Genomic DNA, 21,925 nt, shown 5'->3' with positions numbered 1-21,925 from the left:
GGCTGCGAAATTCTCCGGGTGAACGCTATCAGCACTGTGCAAAATGGCTGCGAAACTCTCTGGGTGAGCGCTATTAGAGGATCCGAATATGTATATCCGGAGAAGTTGAAACGCCCTCCTCTCCCATCCGGCTCATGAATTCAGAATGTAAGACATCCGGATGGAATGGCGGCGACAACAGAATTCCGGATGTCATCCGGGTGGAATGGCGGCAGCCGGATGTAAAGTAGCGGTAGCCGGATGGAATGAGCAGGATCCCATACTCCTTGTATTATGGATTTGCTTATGGATTCCAAAGAACTCTCCTCAATCTCGGATTGCTTTGGTGATCAAAAAGCTATCAAAACACCAAAACTTAACACAATTTGATTAGAATTGATTGCAAGGATCTTTAACATGCCAATTGGGTTAAAAGGTAATAACTACTACTCAAAAGTGTTTAAAAGAGTTTATTACAAGCTATGAAATAACACTTTTTGAGTAGTAATCACATACAGAATTCCTTTTACTCCCGAACAGTCTCGCACGCCCTTATGCTCCAAGCAAAAGCTTTCATTAATTACTTAAATTCAACAATTTGTTGTTTACTAAGTCATGCCGCATCGACAGAATCAACCAGTCCTTCTCACGCCATCTCAATGAATTCCGACTGATTAATCTGATCAATGTTAACATAGGACGAGTAAAACTTGCGGCCGAACCCATCACCAACAAGATTATTCACCGACTTCACAAACATAGGCTTCTCTGGCGATCCAAGAATCTCTGGAACTAAGTTTTGGTGGTGGCGTTGTCCTTCTCCATCCCGAAGAAATCGAGTTCCATGGCGATTCTCGACATTTCTGATTTTTCACGTGAGGAATGGGTGAGCTTGAAAAGTGGAGATGGGGAAGAATCTTGTTGCATGCATGAGATTAAGAAAATAGGTATGAATGGAAGAGAGATTGTAAAGATAGATGGAGATATTGGTATGTGGTGGGTATGGAAAAATGATTTAGAGAGAGAAACGGGTTTAAGGGTTGGTTAAATGGGTATATGCATGAGAGGTATAAAATATGTGTAAGATCATGGGTATGAGGATGTAGAGAGATGAGGAGAGATAGGTGGTTTAATGGGTATGGAAAATGGGTGTATACATGGGTATTATGGAGGATGTGGGAAGTCGTGAGATGGATAACGAGATGAAGTTGAAAGTGGTGGATATAAGGGTAGAAGAAGCAGTTAGCCGTGGATACCATGAGCATGAAGAATGGTAAAATGGGTATGAAGATAAAGAGAAATGAGATGAAGATGGCTATGTGTATGAGACTTCATGCACGTGGAAAATGATAGAGATGAAATGAAGGTGGATCGGATGGATGGTGGGGATGATAGGAGGGATATGTACATGAAGGGTACATGATGTAGAGAGATAAATGGGTATGATGAGTATGAAGAAGAAGATTTCAAGGGTGATAGATATGTTGGAGTATGAAGAATAGGTTAGGTTAGTTAAGGTGAGCATAGATGAGATTGAATGTAGAGAGAAAAATGGGTATGAAATATGCCGTGTATGTATGAGGATTGATGAATGGGTATCGGTTGTGGGCAATGGGTTTGGGAAGATGAGTAAAAGAAATGATGAGAGAAGTGGGTTAGTGAGTAAGAAAAATGTGATATACATGGGCGTATGTAGGAAGAATAAGGAATGGGATGCATGCACTTTTGAGATGGCCATGCAAGGCCTATGAAGAAAGACACGTGGGAATGGGATGGTTAAATGCTAGAAGTGAATACTGGGGGTTTAATTGAATGTAGATTTCTAATCTCGACACTGATCCCGTCATTTGCAAGGATATTAGTAGCCTTGAGCGCGAGGTCTCCCATTCTCTTGAGAAGGCTACTATAGTCACATACTTTTCTTCTCTCTCAATCTCGGATTTCTCTATTCAGATGAATATATGGACCACCTTTTAACCTGGAACAGGAGCCATACCAGACTGTATAACTCATGGAATGTTGAGCGTCAACTCTAGCCATAGCATCACTTAGTTTTCTGAAAACGATAGGTACAGACATCTCATCAGCGGGCATGTAGCTTGATTTTTGCAGTAGAATCATGTTTGCTCCCAACTTTCTAGGTTAGAGCTCTTCTCCGAGGCAGGGGTATATTCAATAACAACCTCATATGCTTTATGCTGGATAGAAAGGCAGAGTTTTTCCTTCCACTTAAACCTCATTTTGAAATAATATTACTGGTAACTAACTAGGTTCAAGGTGTGTCAATATCAAACCTACTAAGCATTAATTGGAGGAAGAGCTATGGAAGATATTGACCCCACTACCAGATTAGAAATCAATGACATCCACAACTCATCATATTTTCTGGCAGACCCGATGATCCATTACAGACCATAAGCTTAAAACAATCATACAAAAAAAAAAAAACGGAAATATGGACATGAACAACATGTATGAGCATGGGGTGAGGCAAATGCAAATACCACCATTTGCTAAATCATGATGATACCATATAACTTCTAATCATCCGTGTAGATTAGGCAGGAATTAATAAACCCTTCTTCTCCATGCTATCAGAAATATCATTGAGAGCTTGTCAGATGCCAACAAACTGTTGATCCTACTATTGTAACTCCTCAGTGTCATCCTTAAAATATACAACAGATTCCACCTTATCAATAAATATAGAAGGCATGGACTCTTCTCAACATTCCAAATCTCATATTCTATTTGGGAATCAGCCGAACTAGTAAGTATCAATCCTGTAACATCGGACTAGTCGGTGGTAGGATTTATATAAAAAAAAAACCGTGTGGCTAGCTATGCTGTCTTCCTCACATAGTTGGGACACTTCTCCATTTTGAGACGAGCAAATTGAAGAGCTGATTGTCCACTTCTCCCAATGCCTTAATCAACTTCTTGATCTTCCAGATCTCAATGCTTTATCAGTTTCATGAGTATCTTCCATTACAAGGTACTTTCCCCAAAACATTTGCCCTATTACTCCACTACTTGTAGTCTGATATTTAAACGTCCTGGAGTTGGCCTCCCACTACCCAATTCAATGATCCAGAAATCTCCTCCATTGTTCATCCTTTCATTGACCAACTCTGGTTAGGAGTCCATACGTCGAATCTGAATACCACTTCTGGTCCAAAGGCCGCTTGGATGGATGTACAAAACATCACTCAAAAGTCCACCTCTCTTCTCGCTATTATAAGCCAAACAAGCTCCCAAACTTGGTGGAGAGAACACAGTCAAAATCATGATGGGTGATGATGAGACTCGGGTCAGAATGGTATTGAGGGAAGCTTCAGCATAGAACCACCATTCTCAGGGAACATCATTCCCATGAAGCCACCAGTGCTGCTGGTCTCAAGTGGTAATACACGGATCAAAGCTTTCCACAACTAGTTCCATGGGAGCAAAAAGGTGTGGATAACGAAGTTGCTTAAAAACAAAGCCAAAATGAGAGACCTAAGAAGTTATTAGGCAAAGCCTAGTTTCATGAAAATTAAATAGGCTCCAAACTGGTGGGATAAACTGTAAGGCCTCGATATAACTATCAAACATCAAACTCAAAGAAGAATCCGCCTATTTATAGAAAAAGAAAAATAAAAACAAGAGTATCAAAGACAACCAAAACAGGGCATTATATGTAAATAATCATGTTCAACCAAAACAACCCTGTGGCCCTTGATGTCCACAACAAACAATAAAACCATGTTCATAGATCAGCAGAGAATGAAGCAGGACATTAAGAGACGAAAACATACCAAACTCAAGGTGGTTTTACCTGAAAGTCCACAGAACCACCTTCCTCTACTTCTCCTTTTTCACTGGCAAGCTTTCTTTCCCAAGCTAGCTTCGCTCTTTGCTCTTCCTCAAGCAGCTCTCAAAATCTCTCTCTAACCAGCTGAAAATATCTCTCTTCAAGCCAAAGAACACACTCAAAATCTCTTTTTTCCCCCCAAAACTGAATACGTTCCTCCCCTCTACCCCTCTAGCTTGCTCCCCAAGTTAAAAACTCAAAAAATATATCCGAAACCCAGCAAAAAAATCACCCCCATCTCACTAACGGCCTGCAGCTTTTCATAACAGGCACGCTCCTCCTGAATATTCCTTGACAGGTGTCAAATTCCCATTGTATCTCCAATCCACTACCTGATTATCCACCAGCCAATCGGGAGGCAGCACGTGGGCTACTAAGAGCCCTCCACCTGGCAAAAAAAAAAATATGTGCAAGAATGCACCCCAAAATGGGGGTCTACAAATCTGAAAAGTGATATAGAGATCATTGGCTTGTTTCATGTTGTCCTCATTGCATACTGGGGTATAGCCACATAGTTGGATGTTTTGAAATCGAGACTTGACTTTCTGTTTGTGATTGTTGCTTTCGATGGATTATGGAGCTATTGACACCTTGGGTTTAGTCTTCTCGGCATACTTAGATGATCTCAGATACCTACATACCTTTCAGTTCGTACTCAGACATTTTACCTTTGATACTTTCATGCTTTCTATTTTTCCAGAGCCTGATCATCACCTTCTGTTATCCTAGACATCTTACCATGACACATGACCTCACACATCACTCTTGATTAGGAGGAGATGTAGATCAGTCCTTGATTACTTTGGTTGTGCTTTCATACATCTTTTGGACTTTAGGTTCGACATCTTCCATGATGACAGGGCCTTACAGATTGCTGATTTATTAATGACGATGTTTTCACTTTGATAGTTGGCATGTTGAGTGTTGATTTGCTTGCTCTTTGTATTTCAAGCACTGGTCATCACTGTTTTTATTCATTAGTTAGTTTTGTTTTGTCAACATGGTATCACGATACATGGTCCTGTTTGGCATTACTTATTTGAGGTTGGACATTTTCATTACATAATGGATGAGCATATTTTAGAGCACAGTAGTTTTGAGGCATTGTGTATCCCAGTTTGTTCACCTTCACATACTGGGGTATACCCTTATTCCTTGGGATCATCGTACCTTCCACAGGTTACATTTCACCTCTTGATCTAGTTGTTGACCTCCGCGAGTTGCATACTAGGGCATACCTCATTACCAGAGAGCGCCAAACCTTTCAGCAGGTTTCATTCACCTCTTGATCTAGTTGTTGACCCTTGCGAGTTGCATACTGGGGCATACCCTCCTTCCCTGGGATCATCAGACCTTTCACAGGCTTTATTATCTTTGGACCTAGTTGTCGATCCTCATGAGTTGTCATACTGGGGTATATCCCCTCCGACCGAGTTTGTTTGCATCATTATCTTAGCATTTCTCTGGCTTTGGGCCACTCGATCGGTCATTCATCATGTCAGTTCAGTTTGAGTCAAGGTCGCACCCATATTGATGGTCATATTCCTATCAGTTCATTTTCAGTTTGAGTTAAGGTCGCACCTATATCGATTGGTCATCTTCCGTGTCTGTTTGAGTTTTCGAGGCCGCACATATATTAATCGACCATCTTCCTTGTCAATTTGCATTTCGGGACCACACCTATATCGATTGGTCATCTTCTGTGTCTGTTTGAGTTTTCGAGGCCGCACCTATATTAATCGACCATCTTCCTTGTCAGTTTGAGTTTGAGTCTTGGCATTCATACCTATATCGATCGACCATCTTCCATGTCAGTTTGTGTTCAGTTTGAGTCAGGGTCGCACCCATATCGATCGACCATATTCCTATCAGTTCATTTTTAGTTTGAGTTAGGGCTGCACCTATATCGATCGATCATCTTCCGTGTTTGTTTGATTTTTCGAGGCCGCACCTATATTGATTGATCATCATCTTGTCAGTTTGAGTTTGAGTCTTGGGGGTCGCACCTATATCGATCAACCATCTTCCATGTCAGTTTGTGTTCAGTTTGAGTCAGGGTCACACCCATATCGATCGGTCATATTCCTATCAGTTCATTTTTAGTTTGAGTTAGGGTCGCACCTATATCGATTAACCATTTTCCCATCAGTTTAGTTTGAGTTTTCTGGGCCGCACCTATATCGATCGGTCATTCATTCGTATTGTCAGTTCAATTTGAGTTTTTGGGGCCGCACCTATATCGATCGACCATTTTCCCATCAATTTAGTTTGAGTTTTCAGGACTGCACCTATATCGATCGGTCATCATTCATCTTGTTGGTTTGTGTTTGAGTTTTTGGGGTCGCACCTATATCGATCGACCATCTTCCATGTCAGTTTGAGTTGAGTTTGAGTTTTTGAGACTACACCTATATCGATCAGTCATTCATCTTATTAGTTTAGTTTTCGATGTCGCACCTATATCAATATACCATCTTCCTTGTCAATTTGAGTTTTCGAGTCGCACCTATATTGATTGGTCATCTTTCATATTAGTTTGTGTTCAGTTTGAGTCAAGTCGCACCCATATCGATCGGTCATATTCCTATCAATTCATTTTCAGTTTGAGTTAAGGTCGTACCTATATCGATTGGTCATTTTCCCATCAGTTCAGTTCAATTTAGTTTGAGTTTCCGGAACCACACCTATATTAATCGATCATCATTCATCTTGTTGGTTTGTGTTTGAGTTTTTGGGGTCGCACCTATATCGATCGACCATCTTCCATGTCAGTTTGAGTTGAGTTTGAGTTTTTGAGACTACACCTATATCGATCAGTCATTCATCTTATTAGTTTAGTTTTCGATGTCGCACCTATATTAATCGACCATCTTCCTTGTCAGTTTGAGTTTTCGAGTCGCACCTATATTGATTGGTCATCTTTCATATTAGTTTGTGTTCAGTTTGAGTCAGGGTCGCACCCATATCGATCGGTCATATTCCTATCAATTCATTTTCAGTTTGAGTTAAGGTCGTACCTATATCGATTGGTCATTTTCCCATCAGTTCAGTTCAATTTAGTTTGAGTTTCCGGAACCACACCTATATTAATCGGTCATCATTCATCTTGTTGGTTTGTGTTTGAGTTTTTGGGGTCGCACCTATATCGATCTGCCATTTTCCCATCAGTTTAGTTTGAGTTTCCGGGACCGCACCTATATCAATTGGTCATTCATTCGTTTTATCGGTTTGAGTTTGCATTTAGGGACCGCACCCATATCGATCGGTCATTTTCCATGTCAGTTTGAGTTTGAGTTTTTTTAGGACCGCGCCTATATCAATCGGTCATTCATCTTGTCAGTTTAGTTTGAGTCAGGGCCACACCTATATCGATCGACCATCTTCCTATCAGTTTAATTTTGGCGTTCAGGGCCGTTGTGCATAGTCATCCAAGCATTTTGAGTCACCCTTGTTCCTCCATTTTGGGTGTTCAGAGTCATTCTCCTCACTTGCTTACCTGGTGCTTATTGCTTGTTCATCATGCTCTTCTAAACTTCCCCTTCCACTACACATGACACAGTCCTTTGAGTTCACGAAACATATTTCGGTCATGTTGTTGGGCACCCTACGCCTAGCATTCTCAGGTAGTACACGTATAGTCGTTCTCTTCGGGCGCATTCTTTCCTGTACTCTAAGGTGGTTTGACTATTACTCATCTTTGACATTGATCTACGAGTCACTTTTAGAGACGTCTTAGAGGGAGCCTGAGTCCTAGGTGCAGCTTTAGAGGCACTTTGAGATATGTTTTTCTTTTAGGATTAGAACATTTTTGTTCATCTATTGGCCTAAGTGAGTTCGTGTTTTACTAGTGTCCCTTTGGGGGTCTCATTTGTTCTTTGGTAGAGTTCACTTCATTCCACTCATCATTCACACTTTCTTTTCACTTTAGTGTTCACATTCCTTGCACTTGTGAGCTCTACCGAAGAGGGGCATATTTGAAGACCCCCATTTTGGGGTGCATTCTTGCACATATTTTTTTTGCTAGGTGGAGGGCTCTTAGTAGCCCACGTGCTGCCTCCCGATTGGCTGGTGGAAAATCAAGTAGTGGATTGGAGATACAATGGGAATTTGACACCTGGCAAGGAATATTCAGGAGGAGTGTGTCGTTATGAAAAGCTGCAGGCTGTTAGTGAGATGGGGTGATTTTGTTGCTGGGTTTTGGAGATATTTTTTGAGTTTTTAACTTGGGGAGCAAGCCAGAGGGGTAGAGGAGAGGAGCGTATTTAGTTTTGGGGGGAGGGGAGAGATTTTGAGTGTGTTCTTTGGCTTGAGGAGAGATATTTGCAGCTGGTTAGAGAGAGATTTTGAGAGCTGCTTAAGGAAAACCAGAGAGCGAAGCTAGCTTGGGAGAGAGCTTGCTGGTGAAGAAAGAGAAGCAGAGGAAGGTCGTGCTGTGGACTTTCAGGTAAAACCACCTTGAGCTTGGTATGTTTTCATCTCTTAATGTCATGCTTCATTCTCTACTGATCTATGAACATGGTTTTATTGTTTGTTGTGGACATCAAGGGCCACAAGGTTGTTTTGATTGAACATGATTATTTACATATAATGCCATGTTTTGGTTATCTTTGATACTCTTGTTTTTTTTTTTCTATAAATGGGCGGATTCTTCTTTGAGTTTAATGTTTGATAGTTATATCGAGGCCTTCCAGTTTATCCCACCAGTTTGGAGCCTGTTTAATTTTCATGAAACTAGGCTTTGCCTAATAACTTCTTGGGTCTCTCATTCTGGCTCTGTTTTTAAGTAACTTTGTTATCCACACCTCTCTACTCCCATGGAACTAGTTGTGGAAAGCTTTGATCCGTGTATTACCACCTAAGACTAGCAGCACCGATGGCTTCATGGGAATGATGTTCCCTGAGAATGGTGGTTCTATGCTGAAGCTTCGCTCAATACCATTCTAACCTGAGTCTCATCATCACCCATTCTGATTCTGACTGTGTTCTCTCCATCGAGTTTGGGAGATTGTTTGGCTTATAATAGAGAGAAGAGAGGTGGCTTCTGAGTGATGTTTTGTACATCCATCCAAGCGGCCTTTAAACCAGAAGTGGTATTCATATTCGACGTATGGACTCCTAACCAGAGTTAGTCAATGAAATGATGAACAATGGAGGAGATTTCTGAATCATTGAATTGGGTGGTGAGAGGCCAACTCCAAGACGTTTAAATATCATACTACAAGTGGTGGAGTAATAGGGCAAATGTTTTGGGGAAAGTACCTTGCAATGGAAGATACTCATGAAACTGATAAAGCATTGAGATCTGGAAGATCAAGAAGTTGATTAAGGCATTAGGAGGGGTGGACAATCAACGCTTCAATTTGCTCGTCTCAAAATGGAGAAGGGTCCCAACTATGTGAGGAAGACAGCAAAGCTAGCCACATAGTTTTTTTTTTATATAAATCCTACCACCAACTAGTCTGATGTTGTAGAATTGATACTTACTAGTTCGGCTGATTCCCAAACAGAATATGAGATTTGAAATGTTGAGAAGAGTCCATGCCTTCTAAATCTATTGATAAGGTGGAATCTGTTGTATATTTTGAGGATGACACTAAGGAGTTACAATAATAGGATCAACAGTTTGTTGGCCTCTAACAAGCTCTCAATGATATTTCTAATAGCATGGAGAAGAAGGGCTTATTAATTCCGACCAGATCTATGCGGATGATCAGAAGTTATATGGAATCATCATGATTTAGCAAATGGTGACATTTGCATTTGCCTCACCCCATGCTCGTACAATTTATGTCTATATTTCCATTTTTTTTGTATGATTGTTTTAAGCTTATGGTTTGTAAGGGCTCATCGAGTCTACCAGAAAATATGATGAGTTGTGGATGTCACTGATTTCTAATCTGGTAGCGGGGTCAATATCTTCCATAGCTCTTCCTCCAATTGATGCTCAGTAGGTTTGATATTGACACACCTTGAACCCGGTTAGTTACCAGTAATATTATTTCAAAATGAGGTTCAAGTGGAAGGAAAAACTTTGTCTTCCTATCCAGCATGAAGCATATGAGGCTGTTGCTGAATATACCCCTGCCTCGGTGAAGACCTCTAACCTAGAAAGCTGGGAGCAAACATGATTCTGCTACAAAAATCAAGCTACATGCCCGCTGATGAGATGTCTGTACGTATCGTTTTCAGAAAACTAAGTGATGCTACGGCTAGAGTTGACGCTCAACATTCCATGAGTTATACAGTCTGGTATGGCTTCTGTTCCAGGTTAAAAGGTTGTCCATATATTCATCTGAAGAGAGAAAACCGAGATTGAGATAGAAGAAAAGTATGTGACTATAGCAACCTTCTCAAGAGAATGGGAGACCTCACGCTCAAGGTTGCTGATATTCTTGCAAAGGACGGAGTCGATGCCGAGATTAGAAATCCGCATCAATTAAACCCTTAGTATTCACTTCTAGCATTTGACCATTGATTACTACTCAAAAAGTGCTATTTTATAGCTTGTAATTAACTCTTTTAAACACTTTTGAGTAGTAGTTATTACCTTTTAACTCAATTGGCATGTTAAGGACCCTTGCAATCGTTTCTAATCAAATTGTGTTAAGTTTTGGTGTTTTTGATAGCTTTTTTATCACTAAAGCAAGCTAAGAATGAGGGAGAGCTTTGTATAGTCCATGGAAAACCAAGTTGAAGCTCAAATACATGAAGAATCCAAGCTTTGGAGCTTCGTAACCCTTTGCCAAAGCCAAATCAAGAATGCAAGGAGGAAATCAGAGAAAGGAATCTAACATGAACCAAGGAGAGCAGTCGTAGGACACATTTAGAGTACTTTCTAGAGTCCATTTTATACATACCATATATCGTTTCAAAGCTTGGGAAGTCAGAAGTCCAACGCTTCAAACGGTGTGCAAATCGGAGCTGAAATGAAGAAGTTATGGCCATTGGAAGACAACCGCACCAAGCTAAAAGACAATTTCGCAAGTTGCGAAATCACAAATTCAACTTGCGAAATCAAAGTTCAACTTGCGAAATGGACAATTTCAACTTGCGAAATTTTTGCAAGTCATGTTTGAACTTGCGAAATCCACCTGTTTAATCTCAGATATTTGCGACCGACTCTGTTAGATTTTTTATCTTCAGATATTTTTGTATAAATCTCTATTTTCTCCTTGGAATCCACCAATCATAGGTTTTCTTGGTTATGAAGTTAGAAGGAGGGGTAAATAGCCTCTCTAGAAATATCTTTTTGTAATATATAAGATCTGGGGAGTTTTTCTCAGAGACGACACTTTATATAGTTTTGGAAGAAAGTAATACACAAAGCTTTGCTCTACCTTACCTACTCATTTTGTTTTCTCTTTTATTTTTATTTCTAGCAAATCAAACTCTGAGGATGTTTTCCCAGAGGATGAGTGGCTAGGCTTTTTGTTTTCTTGGAGTGAAAGAAGCTGGGTAAGGTTCCGAATGCAAAATTGGAAGTTTTGTTGTTTCAGTTTTTAATGAAGAGAAAGTGTGACCCGTTAATGGTTTTTATCATTTTAGTTAACTTAAAATTCCTTAAAATCACCTGAGCCAACACTTGGTAAGGCAAGTGGTCTCTGTCCATTGAGATACACTAGGTTATCTCTTGCGAGCCTCTAGGAGGTGGTTTAAAGGTATGATTTTCTAGAATAGCCAACACTTGGTAAGCTTTTGGACTCCCAAGAGACATCCATTAGTTATCTCTTGCGAGCTTTTGACGGGTAATCCAAGGTTAAGGATCACCCTGAATGGCCAATACTAGGTGAGAGGTATGAACCATTGCAAGATGATTCAGTAACAGAGATTTAGTGTTTGAACCCATTAAGGGAAAGCATCTGTATCATACCGGTTCGGGAAATAACTATATGTTAAATCCCCAATGCGAGGAAAAGATTCAAGTGACCGGAACTCCCTTTTTGTATGACGAACCTGAGCCTAGTGATCTAAAACTCTAAGAAGCACTTTTCTTTGTAAGTAATTTCAGTTACTTTATTTTTGGTTTCATTTAAAACCAACCTTTTTTTCATACAAATTTATGTTTTCTTTTAAAGCTAACCCTAAAAAGAAAAAGCACCAATTCAGTTCTTTAACTAATATCAATTGTGAAGTGAAAACCCATCCTAGTGAACAATCCTAGAGCCACTATGCTATGCATCCCATTCCCACGTGTCTTTCTTCATAGGCCTTGCATGGCCACCTCAAAAGTGCATGCATCCCATTCCTTATTCTTCCTACATACCCTCATGTATATCACCTTTTTCTTACTCACTAACCCACTTCTCTCATCATTTCTTTTACTCATCTTCCGAAACCCATTACCCACAACCAATACCCATTCATCAATCCTCATACATACACGACCATATTTCATACCCATTTCTCTCTCTATATTCAATCTCATCTATGCTCACCTTAACTAACTTAACCTATTCTTCATACTCCAACATATCTATCACCCTTCAAATCTTCTTCTTCATACTCATCATACCCATTTATCTCTCTACATCATGTACCCTTCATGTACATATCCCACCTATCATCCCCACCATCCATCTGATCCACCTTCATTTCATCTCTATCATTTTCCATGTGCATGAAGTCTCATACACATAGCCATCTCCATCTCATTTCTCTTTATCTTCATACCCATTTTACCATTCTTCATGCTCATGGTATCCACGGCTAACTACTTCTTCTACCCTCATATCCACCACTTTCAACTTCATCCCGTTATCCATCTCGCGACTCCCCACATCCTCCATAATACCGATGCATACACCCATTTTCCATACCCATTAAACCACCTATCTCTCATCATCTCTCTACATCCTCATACCCATGATCTTACACATATTTTATACCTCTCATGCATATACCCATTTAACCAACCCTTAAACTCGTTTCTCTCTCTAAATCATTTTTCCATACCCACCACATACCAATATCTCCATCTATCTTTACAATCTCTCTTCCATTCATACCCATTTTCTTAATCCCATGCATGCAACCCTCACTTCTTCCCCACCTCCATTTTTCAAGCTCACCCATTCTTCACGTGAAAAATCAGAAAATGTCGAGAATCACCATGGAACTCAATTTCTTCGGGATGGAGAAGGACAGCGCCACCACCAAAACTCAGTTCCAAAGATTCTTGGATCACCATAGAAGCCTATGTTTGTGAAGTCGGTGAATAATCTCATTGGTAATGGGTTCGGTCGCAAGTTTTACTCGTTTTATGTTAACACTGATCAGATTAATCAGTCGGAATTGACTGAGATGGCGTGAGAAGGACTAGTTGATTCTATTGATGCGGCATGACTTAGTAAACAACAAATTGTTGAATCTGAGTAATTAATGAAAGCTCTTTATTGGAGCATAAGGGCGTGCGAGACTATTTGGGAGCAAAAGGAATTATGTATGATAGCTTGGGATGTTTTACTCTCTTTTCCATAATGTTTCTTTCAATAGCCGGTATATCTAAGTTGCTCAAGCTTAGAGAATTGTGGCATTCTTGTTGATGGTCTGCAGAGATTATCTTGTGGGTAGCCGTAATGATACTCCCTTTCTTGGTTCCTTTTGTTTTTCTTCATTTCTATGGGGAGGTTGCACATTTTGGTATCGGGATCTTTCTCTTAATTCAGCTAATAATCATAATCAACTTCATTAAATGGATGAATGATTGTTGTCACTTAGGCAAATATGCAGGCAGAGGCCATGTCCATGTGATGTTACTTGTAACTACAACATATGTCACATGCATAATGGGAATCATTTTAATGTATATTTGGTGTGTACCAGAACCGTCATACCTTCTTGACATTTTCTTCATCGCTTGGACATTAGTGCTCTTTCAGCTCATGACTAATGTCTCTCTCCATCCAAAGATAGATGAAGGTCTCTTGACTCCAGAGCTTATGGGCCTGTATGTTGTGTTTCTCTGTTGGTGTGCCATTCGAAGTGAACCACCAGAAAACAGATGCAATCAAGAGGCGGAGTCAATGACCAAAGCTGATTGGCTTACCATCATAAGATTTATTATTGCACTGCTTGCCGTGATCAATGTAATACTTTCAACAGACATTGATTCCAGATGCTTTCAGTTCAGGAAGGATGACTCACAAGCTGAAGATGATGTTTCCTATGGTTATGACTTCTTCTACTTTGTTTGTGCCATGGGAGCCATGCATTTTTCAATGCTATTGATTGACTAGATTACTCATCATTTCATAAGAAAGTTGATAATTGACGTGGGTTGAATGAGTACCTAGGTTAAAATAATGAACGAATGGCTAGTAGCCTATGTATACCTATGGTTTTGTCACACCCTAATATGGAATGACTGGTCGTCTGACTACCGGGAGCAACGTGTACAGTTTTGGAGTTATCATTCTGGAGTTGTTGACGTGAAGGAGATCAGTTGACAAGACCCGACTTAACAAGGAGTAGAGCTTGGTTGATTTGGGGTCTGGTCTAAACTTAATAACCAATGAAAGTTGCTTCAAATAGTAAACCCTAGATTGGAGAATCAGCCTTCTGTAAGGGGAGCAAAGAAAGCATGCAATTTGGTATACTATTGTTTGAACCAGAACCCTAAAGCAAGGCCTATCTTCACAGCCCATACCTACATGCATGTCTTCAAAACTGATTTTTGAAAAAAATCCGGTTTTCAAATGATTCAATTCACAACTCTCATTCCTCTTTAGAATTTTAGGTCACCAAAAATCCATTTTTAATAAAATTGGTTGCAATTTTCTCTTCGGAAAGCCATGTTCACATCTTCCATGCTTTTAAAAATGTTTTACAATAAGTGTGAATTTATTTTTGTAATTCCAAGTAATGGAATTTACGGAATTGATTCACGCAAAAATAAATTGGGATATGGTGGGGACCTAACATCAGTGAACGTTTCCCCTGAAAATAAATTTGAGTGAAGTGTTATGTGATGTCTGATGATTTATTACTCGGTTTAGTGACATGTGTGCTATATTTTATATTCATTCTTGTGTACTAATCCCATTTTTTGATAGCGCATTGTCGTTCGCTGCCAAAGTACACATCCTCTCTCACTTTGATCGCTCTCAATGCATGTTTTAGCTCCCAATGTATGATCATGTCTTGGTATCCATGTTTAATCAATTAATTGTCACACGTGCTTCATTTTATTAGCAGAGACCCGTCTTTTAGGGACTTAGAGGGGTGTTACGGTCTTTACCGTACCTTCCTAATAAGTAACCTGACCCCCGAGCTCGATCCGGTTTTTCACATACCACATTTTCCAAATAAGAGGTCACACTTAGGGTTTTCTTTCTTAGTTTGTTTACCCTTTAAAAATAAAACAAAAATAAGTGGCGACTTCAAGTCATTTTTTAAACAATAAATCATTTTTCAAATAAAAATCGAGCTCGTCATTGAGTGGAAATGCATAAGCGGAAATGCGGGGTCCAAGAATTCAAAACCCAATAAGAAATATTAATATAATATCATAAATCAGACATTTTCAATTATGATTACAAATAGAAGATATAATTTATAATCATTTTCATAAAAACTTTTAAGTTCAAACATATTAAAACGTTCAAAACTTTTCAACCAAATATTTTCATATTTGTGTCAAAATAATTTCATATCAAATCAAATTAAATGCGTTCAAAATATTTTTACTTTGATTATCGAATAATAAATCATGTCTAGTTAAGTGGGACTTTACAAATGGATGTTTAACGTTAAATTTATTTCTTTTAAAGTGGACAGAATTAAACCTTACTAGTATTTGTAACCTTTAACCAAACCCCTAAAAGCTAAGGTTCAAAGCAATTACATTCCCCATCAAGAAATGTGAAGGTCAGTTATTATATCTCATAAACTAAGGTCAAATAAACTAGAATCAAACACTTTGTTTCATTTATTCAAACTTACAAAACATATTTTTCTATTATGAATTAAAAAAATGTTCTAATGTATTTTCATGTCAAATATCTCTCTCTCTCTCTCCTAGTGGTCACACAATTACCATTCCCGACCTTTAATTTTTTTTTTTCTCATCATGTAGTTGTGATATGGCTATCAACCTCAATCCTTTTTTTTCTTTTTAATAGCTTAAGTTCAAGCATAACAATTTTTTTTTTTCATGTCCAAAATTTAAGATTTATTTTTATTTTCTTGTTTGGATCTACTCAATGAATATTCACAATTTTTTTCAACTTTCATTAATATTTAAGTTCATAAATTTTCAATCTTTTTTTATCTAAAAATTAAATAAACAAACTCTAATCTAGATTAAAATCTTCCAAAAATTTTTTAAAGTATTCCAAATTATTTAAGGAATCTAAAATACTAATTTAAGGGTTAAGATCTTACATAAAAAATTGATCTTTAAACCCTAAACTTCTAAATATTTAGTCTCATATTGTTTTACATTCTCTATTGATCCTTTTATAAAAAGACTTTCCATATAGAAAAGTAAAAAAAAAAAATACAATTTATATTTAGGTTTTTAATACAAAAAGACTTGTCTACCCTTTTTAATTTATTTTTTATTTCTAATTTATTATTTTACCCCTAAAATTGAGCTTGGATGTTACATGTCGTGTTATAAAAATTAAAGTTTGAAAAGATAAAAGAGAAAAAGTAGGCTTTTTTTTATTATTAAAACAAAAGTAAAAGAATTGAACTTTTTGGTGAAGACAAAACTGTCTCGAAATAAGGGATAATTAAAAAAAAAATTTAAATCATTTTAAGCCACAAATTGTAAGTTTTGAAAAAAAAAATTAAAACAAAGCCTTTGTTGAATTTTTTTCTTTTTTTCTTTTTTTTTTTTACACTTTTTAAGGTATGTTAGTAAGAAAGTTTGTTTAGCTACATCTAAAGTTCTTTTGTTATTTATATTATGTCAATTATACTAGTAATATCACTAATAAGCTTTAAATCTTATGATCATTTTATTATATTATATTTACCCTTTAATTAGTTTAATGACCCACCCCATTAATGCATTTCATTCCTAATGCAATTGTTTAGTGAGTACAATATCTAATTATTCCCTATAAAATGGCCGGGAAAAAAAGCATATGGATTCTTTGTTCATTACATTTTTGAAAAAAGTTGATTTGTTTTCTCATCTTAAAAACCATAGTTTAATTTGGATATCATGCTATAAACCCTTTTGATTGTTTGATATAAGTGACCAATATTCCATCATTACTCACATCACTTGAGGATAATTATTTCGTTGATGACAAATTTAATCATACCTAAGGAAGAAAGAAATGTCCTTTCAATCTAGTTGAGAATAATTTATGAAATATGATGTAGTTGCATACATAAAAGCTACATACTATCCTTTTGTAACACTAAAAGATTTCTCAACCTTTAGTCGAGTATTCAAACATGACTAAAAATATTACTATAACTAGAAGTTGTTATTAGTGTCTATCTTAAAGTGCAAAATGACTAAAACAACTAATTAAAGATTGACATTCATGTTACCCTATAATATTTTGAACATCCCCTAACTCTTGATTAGAACAACGTCACATCCTATTTATAAATTATCATTGAAGTTTGCCATTAGAAATAAAACGAATATCACACAAAATTGAAGTACTATTTTTGAATCTCCCTTACCAAATCCACCCACATTAGGATTACTCGTTAATGGTTGATCAACTTCAATAGATTCACCCTCTGAAACAAGAAGTTTTGGTCTTAGAGGGGTAATATCAACCGCTTGATGTCCATCCGATGCATCTACTATGGTTATTTCATACTCCCTTTTTCTTTTCGTATGAGGTCATAACTAATGTACTAATATTATATCATCGCACACACGGAGGAAAAACAAGATAATAATTCTATAAAATAAAAATGCCCTATAGATAGGTCAAGCTTCGATCATCATGTGTTTCAAAGGCTTGTGTTATAAATTGCTATGGTGAATATTAGTGTGATCGGGAAAAAAAATATTTTGGTTAAACTTGATAGAAAAATAAATGTCTAGTAGAGGATAACAAATCATGAATATTCTTCGGACATTGAAATGTCGTTTCAAGTTTATATAATATGTAGTAATACTTCTTAATTTCCTCTCTGATTTGAAGTGAGAAGACAAATAGAAAATACCGATTTTCTTCGATGTGGGCTCTACAGAAGTGAAGTTTTCTACGTGGACAAATTTCCCTCTTGTCTTCCTTGAATTTGAAGTCGTGAAATATACTTTTTGTCCTTTGAGATGTAGGTGGGTCATAGGGTGCCATTTGACAAATTATTGAATTAATGTGCTTATGTAACCTACGGGGCGGTTTTAGTTAGTGGATTGTAACTCTTTTTAAGTGTCTCAAGTGACTTTTTAAAAGCAAAAATATTATTTTTCAAGTTAAATAAGAGTTTATCCACGTGTTTAAATAATTTTATTAATTAAAAAAAAAACTTTTGACTTAATGAAGAGTTTATTAGGAAAAAAAAATATTTTCAAATGCTATTTTGTTTTTAAAATTTAGGTAACAACCTCATTTATATTTAATAATTTTTTATAACATTAAAATTATCCTTTTTAAACAATGTCTTAAATTGACAAAGGAATTTTTTTTTTTTTTAAATGGTAATAAGTTTTTTTCTTCTCTCAACAAGGAAATGAGTAATTTTATGACATGATCCTATTTTTTTCTTTTCTTTTTTTTTCCTGTTTTTCCAACATACATTTGGGGTAACCCACATTGAAATTTAAATATGATTTTTCAGAAATATTTTTATTTTTTGAAAATAAAAATAATGAATATACACTTTTTTTTTCATGGGTGAACTGCTCATACATTAAAAAATAATATTTTAAAATAAAATTTAATTTAATTAAAATAAGTATTGAGTTTGAGGTAATATATCAAAATAATTTAGTAACTTTAAATTTATTTATTTTTTTAAAAATCTAAATATTAATTGATTTTGTATTTTAAAAAATACATTTTAGATGGAGGTTTTTCAAACAAAATTGGGATATATTAAAAGTACTTTTTTCTATAATTTCTTTCAAAACACATCTTGGGGAAATTTAAAATAATTATTGAATAATTTAGTTTGGAGTTTTCATTATATTTGAAAACTTCAAACCCTTCAGCAACATATTTAATATAGGGATGTAGATTCAGCCCGTAAGCCCAAAGGCCCCAGCCCAGCCCATTTCAAAATTTCTAGCATAGCTAGGCCTGGCCCGTATCCTATAGCCGGGCTCGGGGTGACTTGTTGATCATCTAAGCCTATTACCAATATTAAAGCCCAAAAGTATAAGGCTATGTTTGTTTTTGGAAAATTTAAGGGAAAATATTAGAAAAAAAAATAGAGAGGAAAATAAGAAGAAAAGATCAACGGGTTTAAGAGATGACATATTAGCTGTCAAGAACAATAGGTTCTTTAACCCACTGATTAAGGGTGATTCAAGAATAGTTATAAATTGTTATAATAAAAATAATAATATTTCTAATTCTATTATGTTATTAATGTAGGATATTTGAAAGTTATCTCACGATCTAAATATTTATGATTCTCTTTATATTTATAGATAAACAAATAGAATAGCAGATTGTTTAGCTAAGAAAGACATTTGTAATTTAGAATCAATCATTTGATATTCAAATTTCCCTAAAGATGTTAGAAAGTTTAGTTTTAAAGATTATTGTAACTTATCTTTCAATTATATTTGTAGGTATTATGCTTTGTAGTCTCCTTTAATCAAAAGAAAAAAAAAAGTGAAAAAAATATAAATTAGATTTAAAATCAATAAATTATTTTTATATGTTATTTCGAATTCGTTTCACATTTTTTTCTCTTATATGTAAAATTAAATAATTAAAAAAATGTATACATTTCTAACTAATTCTAATCATATTTATTTTATTTTATTTATAAATAAACTAAACATGAGAAAATTACCTTAATATTTTTTCTTTCCTTATTGTTTTCCAAGAATCAAACATGACCTAACGGTTACGTTCCTAAGGATCAAAAAAATGTGTCATATCACGTTAATAGAGCAAATCTTTGCTTCTCTCTATTATTATCAATAAAAATTATTATTATTATTATTATTATTATTATTATCATTATTTTCTATTCTAAAAAACAAAAATATAGGTTTTTTTAATTTATTTTGAAAATTTATTGTTTTTATAACAAATTTTGATATCTTCAATTGTATTTTTAAAGAGTGCTTTAAGTAATAACAAAAAATAAAAACATTTTAAAACTTTTATATTGTACTTAAGTGTATGTCACGAAAAATGAGTCGTGAAAATCAGTTTTTCATGTGTTTTATCAAACAAAATTTTGTTTCTTAAAAAAAAAAAAAAAATCATTTTTACTAACTATTTAAAAAAATTTGTCAATCAAACCCAAATTTCTAATTTGACCCCGGCATGAGCCTGGCTAGGGGTGGCCTATGCTAGGCCCAAACCCATACCAAGAGGGGCCGGCCCTAGCGCTAGGCCCAGCCTGACCGACTCGTTTACATGCCCACATTTATGTACATGCAGCTTTCAATTTGCTTGCACTGAAAGGAGGGCTGTGTTTTCATATGTTATATTATGAGAGAAACAAAGCTGACTGAACAAGTGGCGTGAATCATTGGAGAGAAATTGCTACCATTAGACAACATTTTCACCTCAAAATTACACAGCATTTAAGACTCATTAATATCAACTTATTTAAAAATTAAATTATTCAAGCTGTGTTTGTTTTTTTATTTAATTATAAATATAACTTAAAGCTAATTAATATTTAATAATATTAAGTATTAAATTGTTTGTCTTTCAATATTTTATTTCTAAAAAGTTACTAAAAAGTAAAGAAAAATAATATTTTTAGCATTAAAAAAAGTCAAAGTATTTGACTTTTTCTATTTAGTAAAATTATTTAAGAAATAAATAATAAATTAACAAAAAGTTAAAAACCAAACTATCTAAAACCTAAAAACAAGTTATTTTCAACAAAAAGTTAAAAAATAAACAATACTTAAAAACTCGTTTGTGTTATAAAATATGAGATTCTGTACCACTATGGTAACTTATGGATGATCATTCACAAATATCTTTTGTAACTCCCTATAAAAGGGAGAGACCCCTAATAAAATTCAATAGAGTTTTCCCATGTATTATATCTTCTTCTCTCACTTTGTTTTACAATACGTTATCAGCACGAATAGTCTCTACAAAAGAAATATAAAGATTTTTCTCTATTTAAAGAAATAAGAAAGTGTAGACCCCCTTTGCGGACGACCTAGGGAATGGAATTTTTTTCCATTTCTTTGAAGTAGGGGGGGACCTCTTTCTGGAAAAAAAAGAGAGAAACCGGCTGCATGGAACATGTGGCAAAGATGGCATGGTGGTAGTAGGGAGCAGGTGAAGACTTGTGGGAGAAGAAAACCAGGAGGGGAGAGGTATCTGGATGGGAGGAGGGAGCAAGCTGACTGTGGAGGAGCAGAGAAAAATGAGAGAAGCCACTGCGGAATCGTTTTGAAAGAAGGTGACACGGGTATTGTTTCTGTAAGTTGTGGATTCTTTTGTGTTCATGGCATTTTGCGGTATTTTCTGGCTGTTATGAGATTCTATCTTGACGTCTGAATGTGAGCCAGGGTTCAAAAAATCGGCCGAGTCGTAGCCGCCTCGAAGCTAACCATGATGAGTCCGATACCAGATACCTAGACTAGGCCTGAATCAATTGGACTCGGATGAGTCGACTGATATTCCGAGTTAACTCGATCAACTCGAGGAAAAAATTCAATAGATTCTCTATAAAAAAGCCCCATCACAACAAGTCTTGATTTTTTAGAGAAATCAAAGATTCCTCTACAAAAGAAAACCTATGAAAATTTGAAACAAACCCGTGACTCTTTCAAAAGCCTTTAAAAAGAGCCTTGGTTGAAGAATAACTTACCTAACCCTAAATCACTACTACAAAAATAGTTTATGGTGTCACTATTTATGGTGTCACTTTTAAAATAATGACACCATAGGGTTTATAATTAATAAAGGTGACACATCATATAAAAAATCTTCAATTGAAGTAGTTAGATGATATTAGTTT

The 21,925-nt window shown here is 36.0% G+C and overlaps 1 pseudogene; it reads left to right on the top strand.

The window, feature by feature from the left end:
• Positions 1–1,136: 1,136 nt before the first annotated feature.
• LOC100262059 (membrane protein PB1A10.07c-like) lies at positions 1,137–17,281 on the top strand (annotated as a pseudogene).
• The last annotated feature ends 4,644 nt before the right edge of the window (positions 17,282–21,925 follow it).

This window comes from Vitis vinifera, chromosome 16, assembly GCF_030704535.1.
Source record: "Vitis vinifera cultivar Pinot Noir 40024 chromosome 16, ASM3070453v1".
Classification (NCBI taxonomy): domain Eukaryota; kingdom Viridiplantae; phylum Streptophyta; class Magnoliopsida; order Vitales; family Vitaceae; genus Vitis; species Vitis vinifera.
This window is presented reverse-complemented; position numbering and strand designations above follow the sequence as displayed.